The 11,124-nt window shown below is 39.2% G+C and overlaps 1 protein-coding gene and 1 long non-coding RNA gene across 14 annotated transcripts in view; one reads left to right on the forward strand and one right to left on the reverse strand.

Annotated features, from left to right (window-relative positions):
• The window catches only part of MPDZ (multiple PDZ domain crumbs cell polarity complex component), a 105,885-nt gene extending 98,094 nt beyond the window's left edge, over positions 1-7,791 (reverse strand). For 12 of the 13 annotated variants that reach the window (XM_084504735.1, XM_084504734.1, XM_084504726.1 and 9 more), the window contains exon 1: positions 7,651-7,791. The gene's annotated coding sequence lies outside the window, so the exon portion shown is untranslated. Of the gene's footprint in view, positions 1-1,923; positions 2,063-7,650 lie in introns of those variants that run through there. The other variant, XM_084504730.1, reaches the window with a different exon arrangement.
• Positions 7,792-7,999: 208 nt separating this feature from the next.
• Positions 8,000-10,126, forward strand: LOC311427402. The gene is made up of 3 exons (XR_014687338.1): positions 8,000-8,130; positions 8,258-8,288; positions 8,412-10,126. It is a non-coding gene; the product is annotated as an uncharacterized lncRNA (long non-coding RNA).
• Positions 10,127-11,124: the final 998 nt, after the last annotated feature.

Below are 11,124 nucleotides of genomic sequence, written 5' to 3' on the forward strand. Positions count from 1 at the left end.
TAAAAAGAAAAGTCACTGAAGCCATGACATGTTAATGCTATCCAGGCCTGTCACACTACAACCTCCACTATTAACATACACTGGTATTAAAAGTTATATATGAATGACGGCCAATTTTTGCAAACATAAGTTTCCAGGCAGGAAGCTCTGTCCTGGGAAGAATAAATTTCTGAAACTGGTCTGGTTTTGGGGCGTTGGTGGGTTTTCGTTAGGGTTTTTGTTAGGGTTTTTGCTTTGTTTTGTTTTTTAATAGCATGTCTGATGTTGTTCAGAAATTTGTAATGTTGGATTAGTGCTAGAGTCCCTCCATGCATCCACAACAATGATGGAGATGGGTAACTAAAGGGAAGTGAGGAGTTCAAACTTCATTGCAGATACATGAAATCAGCTGTGCCTTTCTTCATATTATCCTCCAAAACAGTACCTTTGTTTTCTTGAGAATAGGAAAGCAGTTTAAGACAACATCCCAATTTCAGTCTGGTGAGCAAATCACCACACAGAGAACAGTGATCAGTAAACACTCAGGAAAAGTGACTTTTTCTTCGTACATAAAAAGGAAAATCAAAAAAGGGTGATACTGACAGATCTCTGGGGGTGAGAGCCTAACTAAAATTCAAGAGTAGAAATAGAACTTGTAGAAGCTGAGCAGGATAAACATGAGTCAATCCTCACAATAACAGCGAGAAAAAAGTTTTCAACATGGATTCAGTTAGAAGGATCACAAACCAAGACAAATATTTTGACAAGCACGTATCATTTGCAGTTTGTATAGAAAACTCAATTCAAGTGGATTTAGAATGTTTTCAGGTTCCCTTGCCAAGACTTCCCTAGTTTCAATATGCCTGAAACTTCATATCAGTTTATTTGTGTCTGAATTTACTAATACATTGCCAGAGAAACACTGATCATCATTTTTAGGACAATACACTACTTAGAGAGAGGCACGAAATTCAAGCCTTCATGAATGTTTTCTCACTTAACAAGGTAATCCCAGCACATGACTACCAGATCTGAAAACAAAACCAAAGAATATCTTACGTTTTCACCTTGTAACCCTTCAAAATCAAGACAAAAAAAAAATGTCTATTTCACATGGGATAAGGCTATTTAAAAATCAAGAAAGAAGCTGGATTCCCCAAACTTTAAGCACTGATAGCTTTTACTTCAAAATTAAAAAAACAACTATCGCATCCTCTATTCAGAGCCCCTGTTTACAAACAGAGCCATTTATGTCCTGTTTATGTCCTCCTCTCAGTGGCACTGCCAACTAAAGCAGATTTTCCCTGTTTCACCATTCCAGCTCTTTCTGTACAACTGCTCAAGCAGCTGTGTTGTGGATGCAGAGAACTGCATCAAAAAAAAAAAAAAAGAAATTACTTCTGTCACATCTGTCCCATGACCCTTTTATTATGCTACTGCATGCACATGCACACTGCTATAATACCTTTAACTCTAACCTTTTGATGAACTAATCATGAAAATTACAAGTTTACTGTTCTGCTTTAGGTCCCTTAGAATCTCAGGAAGAGAAGCAGCTGTAAAGAGCAAACATCTTTTGAGGCTGCAGGATCTTGCTTTACATTATGTTTCAACTTGCCTAAAATATCATTCTTAGTGTGCTGTGAAAAGCATGTTTTACAGGCGACAGAATGGACAAGGTCACCACTGTGTTTGTGCAATCCTAGAATAATGATCTCTGATGATTTGTAATGGAAGCTTTCTAAAAATGGACACTTATTAACAGAAGTCACTAAACAGACTCTAGAGATAGAGATGATCCTATTTAATCTGCAATGAAAAAAAGTGCTTAGCTCTGCTAAGGCACTCATGATATACTTTATATTTACCTCATGCACTAGAGGTAGGAATACTGCTCCAGAGCTACTTGAGTGTCAGCAAATCATTATTTTTTTTTAAACTCACCCTTTATTTTATTTCTCCTTAATTATCCTTATTGCGTGTTTATATTGGCAGAAATTGCCTCCTCAGCTGACCCGCTTAATGCCTTTGTTGACTGCAGCACCAAAAGGGATCGAGACTGAAACTGCCGTCAGGATGTTTTCCTTCAGGACACTTCCTCTGACGCAGAAGCAAGGCACTGAGGCGCACCAGTATTTCTGTGTCTCACAGTCCAAGATGACCCCTCTTTGCTCTGTGCACACTCGTAAATGGCGAAAAACCATGTGACCATGATCCTGCTGTGTCCTATCCACGCTAGCAAGCGGGATTTGTCAGCACCAGCTTAGTGGCACATCAATGTAGCCCAAGTACAAGAGCAGCAAGCACTGCACAGACATCTATAATCACCAACCACCACCCACTGCAGCAGCAACTGCTGGCATTTAAAGCGGCTTGATTCTAGGTATTTCAGTAAAAATGCACTGGAACAAATCTTGTCCAGGGAGAAGTGTGGAGGGAAGGATGCACAGTTTTATTTGTTGAAAGAAGTATAGCCATCATTTGCTACAGAGAGTGTTTTTATAACACAATGACAAATTCTAGAGACACAAGTGAGATATTTCTGATTGTCTTACTTTCCATTCTCCTGGCTGTCTGTATCAGAGGAGTCTGAAGCCCAAACTTACCCTCCTATAAATGACACAAAGGTTGTTCATGACTCAAAGAGCTTAGTAGCTTAATTCAAAGTGGCTTTAACTATTTGTGTGTTTCAGAGCAAAAGTTCATTAATCTCTTCACAGTAATAAGAACACTGACTGAATGAATTGCACTTTTTTATTGGCTACTTGAAGTACTGCTAAATGAGTAGCAAGTTAATCGCACTTCAATGTTTTTAAAAGGTATGGGTATCTGACAGATCCAGCTTAAAAAAAAAAAAAAAAAAAAAAAAAAAAAAAGACATCTCTCTTCCCTCCTGTTTTTTAAGAAAGTAAAAAGCACGCGCAATTTTAGCCAGGTACACAATGAAAGATATGTAACCTTCTACTAAGCATGCACAGAAGATAAAAGATGGTCCCTTTCATATACTCATTAATACACTTGCCCTTCTAAAATTTGAAATCCCCAACTAACACACAAAAATGTGTGTTATGTACCTCTACACTCTTGCAGCTACCCTTCTTCTGTAAGTTATGTTTTCTGTTGCCAGAAAAGAGCCGACATGCTGCAGTCTTGATTTCTTAGAACACACTCCTAAAACACTAAAATCCATAGGTATAAGAATTTTAAAAACCAGACATTAAATTTATATTTACCACCTCCTCTTCACTGCAACTATGCAAACTATTTAGTGAAACAGACAGAAGATTCACCAAAAAAAATTAGTCACTTTTAATTATTACTCTTTCACGATCATGTAGTTTCAACAAGGAAACTTACTCTTTTTCATTGATGGATACTCCATCTACAATTTCATAAATCCATTTCAGAAAATACCTCAAAAACTAACACTCATAGCACGGGATTAACAAACATGCAGTGACAAAGGTAGAAAACATGGTAATAGGCTTTGACTTATAGCTCTTCCATTACTTTAAGCGTTCTCAGGATACAAAGGAAACACCTATCTTGAGAGCGATCTCTAGGCACAAAGTTTGCTTAGGAGCTGCATGAGATTAAAAACCAAATCTGATTCAATTAAACAACATGGTAATCACCACCTATATTCTGTAGCTGCTAAAAAGAGCATTTTAAAACTCCTAATCTAAATTTCAACACCTGGGCTTGAATTTGGCTGAGGTATATATATCCTTCTGTACTTGATTGTTATCCTCTGTCTTTCCTTTCCCCTGCTTTCTGTCACTCAGACGGGCATGTTAGCCCTGCTTGGCACAAGAATGAAAACCAAACCACACAGGAAATGGAAGATACTAATTACCGCTAAACCTTCGGTATTGCCTGCAGTTTAAAGGAGCTCTTCTCTTTCACCCAGCTACTTCTGCCACACTGGCTACTATCCCTGTGGAGAAAATTAAGGTGATGCCTGAACTCCTGGAAGACAAGACTTGTCAATATAAAGGCAGCTGAAACTATCCAAGGTAAACTGAAAGGTCTCGCGCTTCCTATTCATTCTTCCACTGTCGTGAAGGGAGCTCACTTTCAAGGACTACGAGCAATATTAGATGGGACTGACCACTGCAGCTTGACAGGTATAGCCTTCATTACTCATAATGAAAGTGATATACATACCTGAGCATGGACTGAGTGGATGTGGAAATAAATGCAGGAGAGCAGTGACAAACAGGGGAAGAGGGGAAAAAGAAACAAAAAGTGGAAATGAATAGAGATGTGAAAAAAGGCTAGCCCAGTACTTCACTGACAGGTCACCAACATGCAGGTAACAACAACCACCTGTTTCACAAGTCAAGGAACTGCATGCTCAGACTGCATGCTTCTGTATGACAGAAGAGGAACTGATTCAATAAAAGAAAAAGCAATTTGTAAGGACTAAATACAGGTAAAATTAATGTGCTCTGTTCCACAAGAAACAAAGCAGATTTCCACTGACTACCAGGAATGTAACAAGAGAAATGTGAAATTTACATTTAAAAGCTTTATTAATGCAAAAATTTTTCTGAAACATTCAAAGCAGGGAAAAAAAAAAAAAAGTGGTTCACAAATAGATAGCCTACATTAAGACTATAAGCAGTTTGGTTTGAAAAGTGACGCTCCCTGAAATTTAGCAAAATACTGAATATATCAAAAACACGTAAAAGGATGATAGTAGCAGCTCTACATGTCAGAGGAAAGTCCTTTGAAAGAGCTAAGGAACGTCTTTTGAACCAACTATGAAAATTAAATTTTGAACACTCAACTGATTTTAGCCTTCTGTACACATCACACTAATGTTTTAAGGAAACTTACAGTGCTTTCAGATAAATGCAGAATCTTTTCCTTTCTGTTGAATTAATAATGTTCTGTAACTCAGTAAGAACCTCTACATGAATGTAATATTCATGTTAGTTGATGCATAAGTTACCATTACAACCTGGAACTGGGCCTAAACTACACTTTGTGCTTCTACCTTCTGCTTAAACTTATGCGATGTAGGATATTCAGAAATATTCAGTAAGAGTACTGAAAAAAAACAACAGAGCAGGGAAACTTTTTTTATGGTAAGTAAAGTAACAAATAGATAATCTGTTTACAAATATATATACATATATTTCAGTAAACAGTTTAAATTGGCATTAATTGAAAACACTTGCTTCAAACACCAGAAGTATAGGATTAGCTTCTGAAACTGAAAAGCAATTTTTAAGAATATGCAGAATATATGTGACACTACATATCCTGAGTCAGTATAAAATCCAGGCATGGTTACTGTTGCCTATTTACTTCTTTAGTATACAGATTTGATTAACATATTCATTAAATTCAGTTAAGCTTAATTAAATGCAGTTCCAACAACAGCTGCATTTCTTAATGTATACTGGACTCTTCACAGAGGTGAAAAAAGTACTCATAAATGAATAAACAAGAAGCATCATTGATGAATTGCCACTGATCTTCAATGAAGAGTTGTCATCTTCCTTTAAAGCTGAAGACACTATAGAACTTCTATTATATTTTCTGAAAATTAAAGGAGAGTAATGCAGGAAGTCATTACATCATGTAACCAGTCTACTGTACAAGGTGGTTCAGATGTAAGGACTTGCTCTGAAAACCCTATTAAAAGAAATACTTCAATCTGTCTAGGCCAATTATTTCATAAGCAGCAGCAACAGTACTCCAAAGCAATTTGTGTGTGAGAAGAGGGCACTAAACACTCAATGGCACAGTTATGTATTGACTTGCTGTGTATGTCAATGGCAAAACAAAATTGTTCTTACCAATGATGATACACCATACTGTCGGCATAGTATTGTTCTGGCTTAAACTGCTTCATCAGGATGCTTCAATAGAAAGCAGATTTTAAAACTTACTTCATACCACCCATGGAACTTTAAATTTTCTTATAGGAAACACGAACCAGACAATTTCAAAGGCCTTTATTTTGGTTTTCAAGGCACTGATTAAAATGTTATCAATTAAAACCATTTACAGTGATCTGAGTACCTGCAAAGTTGTATGACATTAATTTCCACAGAATTCACAGACACAGAGCCATACAGAAAATAAAGATCATCTATTAGTATGTAAGTAGTGCAGCTCTTTTTTCCATACTGCCGATAGCAATCTAGCTTTACTAATATACTTTTATGTGACAAGAGGGAAGAACACATCCTGTTCCGGAAGAAAAAAATTCTTGGTAGCACAAAGGAAGTTAGAAACACTAGCCATTGTCAGTAAATGTTGCATGCATGCTCTGTTAATGCAATACAGAAATAAAAAAAAAAAAATACGTAATCTAAAAATGGATAACAACTTAAAAAAAATAAGATGATGTTCTCTGCCACTAAAACACTGCTTGCTAATGTCTATGCTGATATGCCCTTAGATATTTTAATTCTGCATTCTTTGTCTTCTAATGTTACATTATTTTCCATTTCCATATAAACATCACAAATATTCTACTTTCCGTTTCACTAGTTTAAACTCTTCCCTCCCAACAAGTTGTTATCTTGGAAAATGCACTGCTGATATGGAAACCACAAGGTATTACACAACAGACTCCCACAACAGCTGAAGCCAGGCCCTTTAATTTGATCAAGATACAGACAGCTCTGCTTGGGCAAAGGACTCCAGCTATCCTTTCCAGTACTATAGCCAGTAATGATATTTTCTGTTCAACAGCTTACGCTAATAAAGTTTCGTGTGTGTGAAAGGGAGCAAAAATATACAGGGATGAGGCACTGTTTTTAAAGCTGAAAGAAAAGAGAAAGGGAAAAAGAAAATAACACTTCTTAGCCAAGTTATAAATCAAATCCATTAAATGTGGTACAAGTTCAAAGGGTCAGCTTTGTGAGGGTTTGCCTTTGTCATTCTTCCCAATCATTCTTCCCAGTAACCCAGGAACGCACAGGATGCAGGGGAGGGGCACCACACAAGAAACAGACCGTCCCACAGAGCAAACCCTTCTCTTCGCACGACCAGACCCACCAAAAGGCAAAAAACTAACTCTCAGCCTTGCACCTCTCACCCCACCCCACGGAAAGGACCGTGTTTCACGCAGACCCGGCGGGGCCTCGGAAAGCTGTCGGGCTCCAGCTCCGCGAACCAGCGCAGCAGCAGATACAGGCACCCTGCATCCGAGCCCCAGGGCTCCGGCTCGGGTGCAAGCCGGCCGCTCGGCCCCGTTCTCGCTTCCAGAGAGCGGCCAACTCCCCTCTTCTTCCCCACCCCCCCACCCCCAAGACCCGGCTTCGACCCCCGGCGCCCCCTGGCAGGGGAAAATAAAAAAACAATAATAAAAAAAGAAAGAGATGTGGGAGAGGCACGGGGGCGGCGGGCGGACCTTCCCGCAGCCGGCGGGGGGGACGCGGCTGTTGTTTACATGCGGACTGCCCGCCAGGCCGGCACGGCGCGGCCGGGGACCGGGGGCAGCAACAGGCTCAGCCCGGCACGGCCCCGCGGCCTCTCTCCTCCTCCCAGCCGCCCCCCGCAACCCGGCGAGCCGAAATCCCCACGGTCACGCTCCGGGAAATAAATACGTTTCACGGGGCCCCGCACGGCCCCGGCACCACCACGGGTCCCCACAAAGGCGGGCGGCCCGGCCCGGCCCGGCCCGGCCCGACCCGGCGCCCCGCTTACCCGCCCGGCTCCGCTCTCTGCCTTCGCCCTGCCCAACCCCGAGTAACGGCGCCGGCCGCGCTGCGCCGCGGGGCAGCCGCTGAGGCACGCCCCGGCGGCCTGAAACCTAATCCTGACCGCCGCCCCCGCGGCTCGGATCGCCTCGGCTCGGCAGGGCTCGGGGGGAGCCGAGGGGTCTTCTGCCCGGGGCCCTGCCAGCGGTTTCCCGGCCGTAGGCGAGGCTCCGAAGGGGGCCGGTTGGCTCAGCGCACACCCTTCGCCAGGATGGGACCGGGCGGCTGGGCTTGCCCTCCCCTCTTGTCCCTTTTTGTTTTTGTTGTTTGTAAAAAGCGGGCACTCGCCCGTGAGCTTCTCGGGTTGTGACGTGCGCCGTGCCTCCTGCTGCAGGTCAGCCGGGCCCAGCCTCATGCAGGCGCAGCGCAGATCACGAAGCTACCTACCCCTGCTTGCACCCCAAAGAACCACCGTCATCCCCGCTGGGTCAGCAAGATGAGTCTGGGGTTGAGTGGAGGGAAAGGGGAAACGTTTGGAAATAAAGCGTGAAATTAGCCAAAATGCCGAATGAGGTCATAAGGCTAACAAAAAGGTGATTTTCCCTCTTTTTCAGCAACTAAAATAAGGTGCTGTGTATCTTTCACGTAAGTATAAACACCGTGAGAGTAATGCACATAATGAAGAAACGGTTGGTAAGACAGTAAAAAATAATTCTGAAAAAAAAAAAAAAAATTTAAAAGTGCAATTATTTCACTTGATTTCTTAAGTTTGCATGCTCGGACATCACATCATCAAGACCATCGGCTCCACTGCTCCTTGCCAAGAGATAATGCCATGTTTCAAATGCAGATGGCGGCTCTGCTGCAATGAGACTCTTTGTCGTGAAAAGAGCCCAGGGCCTGCAGCTGCTTGGCGCCCAGCTCTCCCGCCTCCCTTCTCGCTTTGGCTTGGTTCTTTCTGCAAATGGATTTGAGTGTGTTACGATATTCAAGCAATATTTTTTGTTGTTGTTTTGTACCAAAAAACAATTAAAGAATATAATTGTTTTGGAGATAAGGTAGAATACCAACCTATTTATCCGAGAGAGGATCGATGAGTGCAATACCGGTATTGGCGCTTTAAAAAGCAGAACATTTCTCATGTAAATTTAAAGAAACACCACTCTTTGTACGTGTAATGTTTTTATTATTGTTGTTATTATTTGACAGATTAACTTATGAAAAAAAATTGACCCTCAAGACAATGTTTTTCATGTATTACAGCTGGCAGATTGAAGGACTCCAAATGATTAGCGACCTGTTTCTCTGATACATATTCAAATCTGCATGTAATTATATGTTTAACAATCATTCTTCCACTTCTTGGCTATGAAAAAAAAAATCATTTTCAATATTTAATTCACAGGTTATATTGCTCAATCCAGTGTGTGCTGGTGAGCATATTGCCCACCAGATCAAATATTGGAGCTGTGTTTGCTATTGCTATAACAGTGAATACCCTATAAATTGCCCCACCTACTTTCCATGTTACATTAGCCTTTTTTTGACTCTAGAGTGAAATCTTATGTATAAGGCACAATTTGCATGTATCATTATTTAACAAATGATCCACAGTCAAATAGATAAATGCAAAACCAGACAGCTATTGTTATTTATTCTGTTGTTCTGGCTTTAACCACAGCATCCCAATGAAATCAAATACAGTGAAGTCTGTAATTTTATTTGGAGCTAAAATGATCAGAATTAGGTGCAGTGGTATTTTACTCCTGATGCATAACAACAACAGCTATGTAACAGTTCCTCACAGCAATCTGTGTTGTATGGGATATACCTTCCAGATAATTTTTTAACATGCAATCTGCTGTTCTCAGGTAGAATTTCAATTACATTCAGATCTTGTCAAATCCCTTGAAGTATATGATAAGTAGGTTATACCTACTGATGTTCAAAACATCATGCTACCTTAGGCCTTGCCTGTTCTAAAAGTATTTTCATGGGCTTAATTATACTCACATAACTGTACCTGCAAAGCTAGCCTTCTCAGTAAATGTACTGTACTGTGAATAACCATCATAGTAAAATTATGAGCTCTCATTTACAATAGTCGATGACACTTATGAAGAGTCATGCAGATACAGATCTAGCAAAATAGCAAAGAAAACCATTTGGGGTTAGACTACAGTACTAGTCTGGCGGATATGCCTACTAATAGGTTTAGAAAAATAACTAGACAGACAGAAACAATTATTATTTACTTCTTTATTATTTTTTATCAAAAGTGTTACAGAGTAGGGCAAAAAGTAATTTTAGTGATTCCACAGTAAGGAAACCATTTTACCTTTTTAGTCCTTCCCCAGGAAAATAAATAAATAAATAAACGAATAAATAAATAAATAAATAAAATAAATATAAAGTCTCAAACTATTAAAGATTCCTCAAGGTAGGTTAGGTGATGTACACCTAACACACAAAATTAAGTTTGTGTTATAGCTGCATTAGCATAAGTAGAGCAGCCATTATTATGCAATTTTGAGGGATGCTGTCCTCAATATGTGAGGGAAGAGAATCTAATTTGTATTTCAAGCCTAAATGTGTTCACAATTTTTTTAAAGCAAATACACAAACAAAAGATATATCTACATACATATATCAATGTGATTTTAAAGTAAAACTGCAAACAGTTTTTTAAACTTTTTAAAACAGAAACTTTCTTCAAAATACCATTACTACAACAAAATCTGTAACGTTTTATTTTGTCAGAAAGATCTCTTAAGGAGAAGATGAATGGGACCTAAAAAAACATTCAATGTTCTTTTATATTAATCTCCAGCAATATTTAAATTCTCTGGCGGATTTAAGACATACTCATGGTGGAAGTATGAATATTGGATGAGATAACTATTTGACTTAATTCTGTAGTCATTGGTTATATCTTGCTTGTAAAATAGCAGAGGTTAATATTAACAAGGCACTGCTTAGATTAGAAGACATGAAGGATAAGTGAACTCCAAAAAATGTCTTTACAAAAAAACAAGGATATGTGTCCATTAAGTCACAAGTCACTGTATTTCCTAATACAATAAAATAAAATAAATGCATTCACAAAAGCAATTGTCTGCTTTTATCACACTGGATTGTGTATCAAAACATTTTGTTTGTTTGTTTTGTGTTTCTTGTTTGTTTGATTTTTGTTTTTATTTAATGGTATTTTTGTATGGTATTTTTGTATTGGATGTCCAGCTGCAGGATGGATAGAATATGTATTTTAGATACATAGAGGAAATGTGAGAGGAAGAACTCTGAAATATTTATATATGTTATGTTTAGGCTTGAAAAATCCCATCTCTGAACTTAAGTATATATATACATAATAGTACAATAAACCTTTTTTATAAGCACTAGCTTAAATAACAATTGAATACATTTCTGCTTTTATAACCTTACCGTTCAGTACTAACAGTACTTATTTTATTAATGTTTA

Source organism: Aythya ferina, assembly GCF_964211825.1.
Source record: "Aythya ferina genome assembly, chromosome: Z".
Classification (NCBI taxonomy): Eukaryota; Metazoa; Chordata; class Aves; order Anseriformes; family Anatidae; genus Aythya; species Aythya ferina.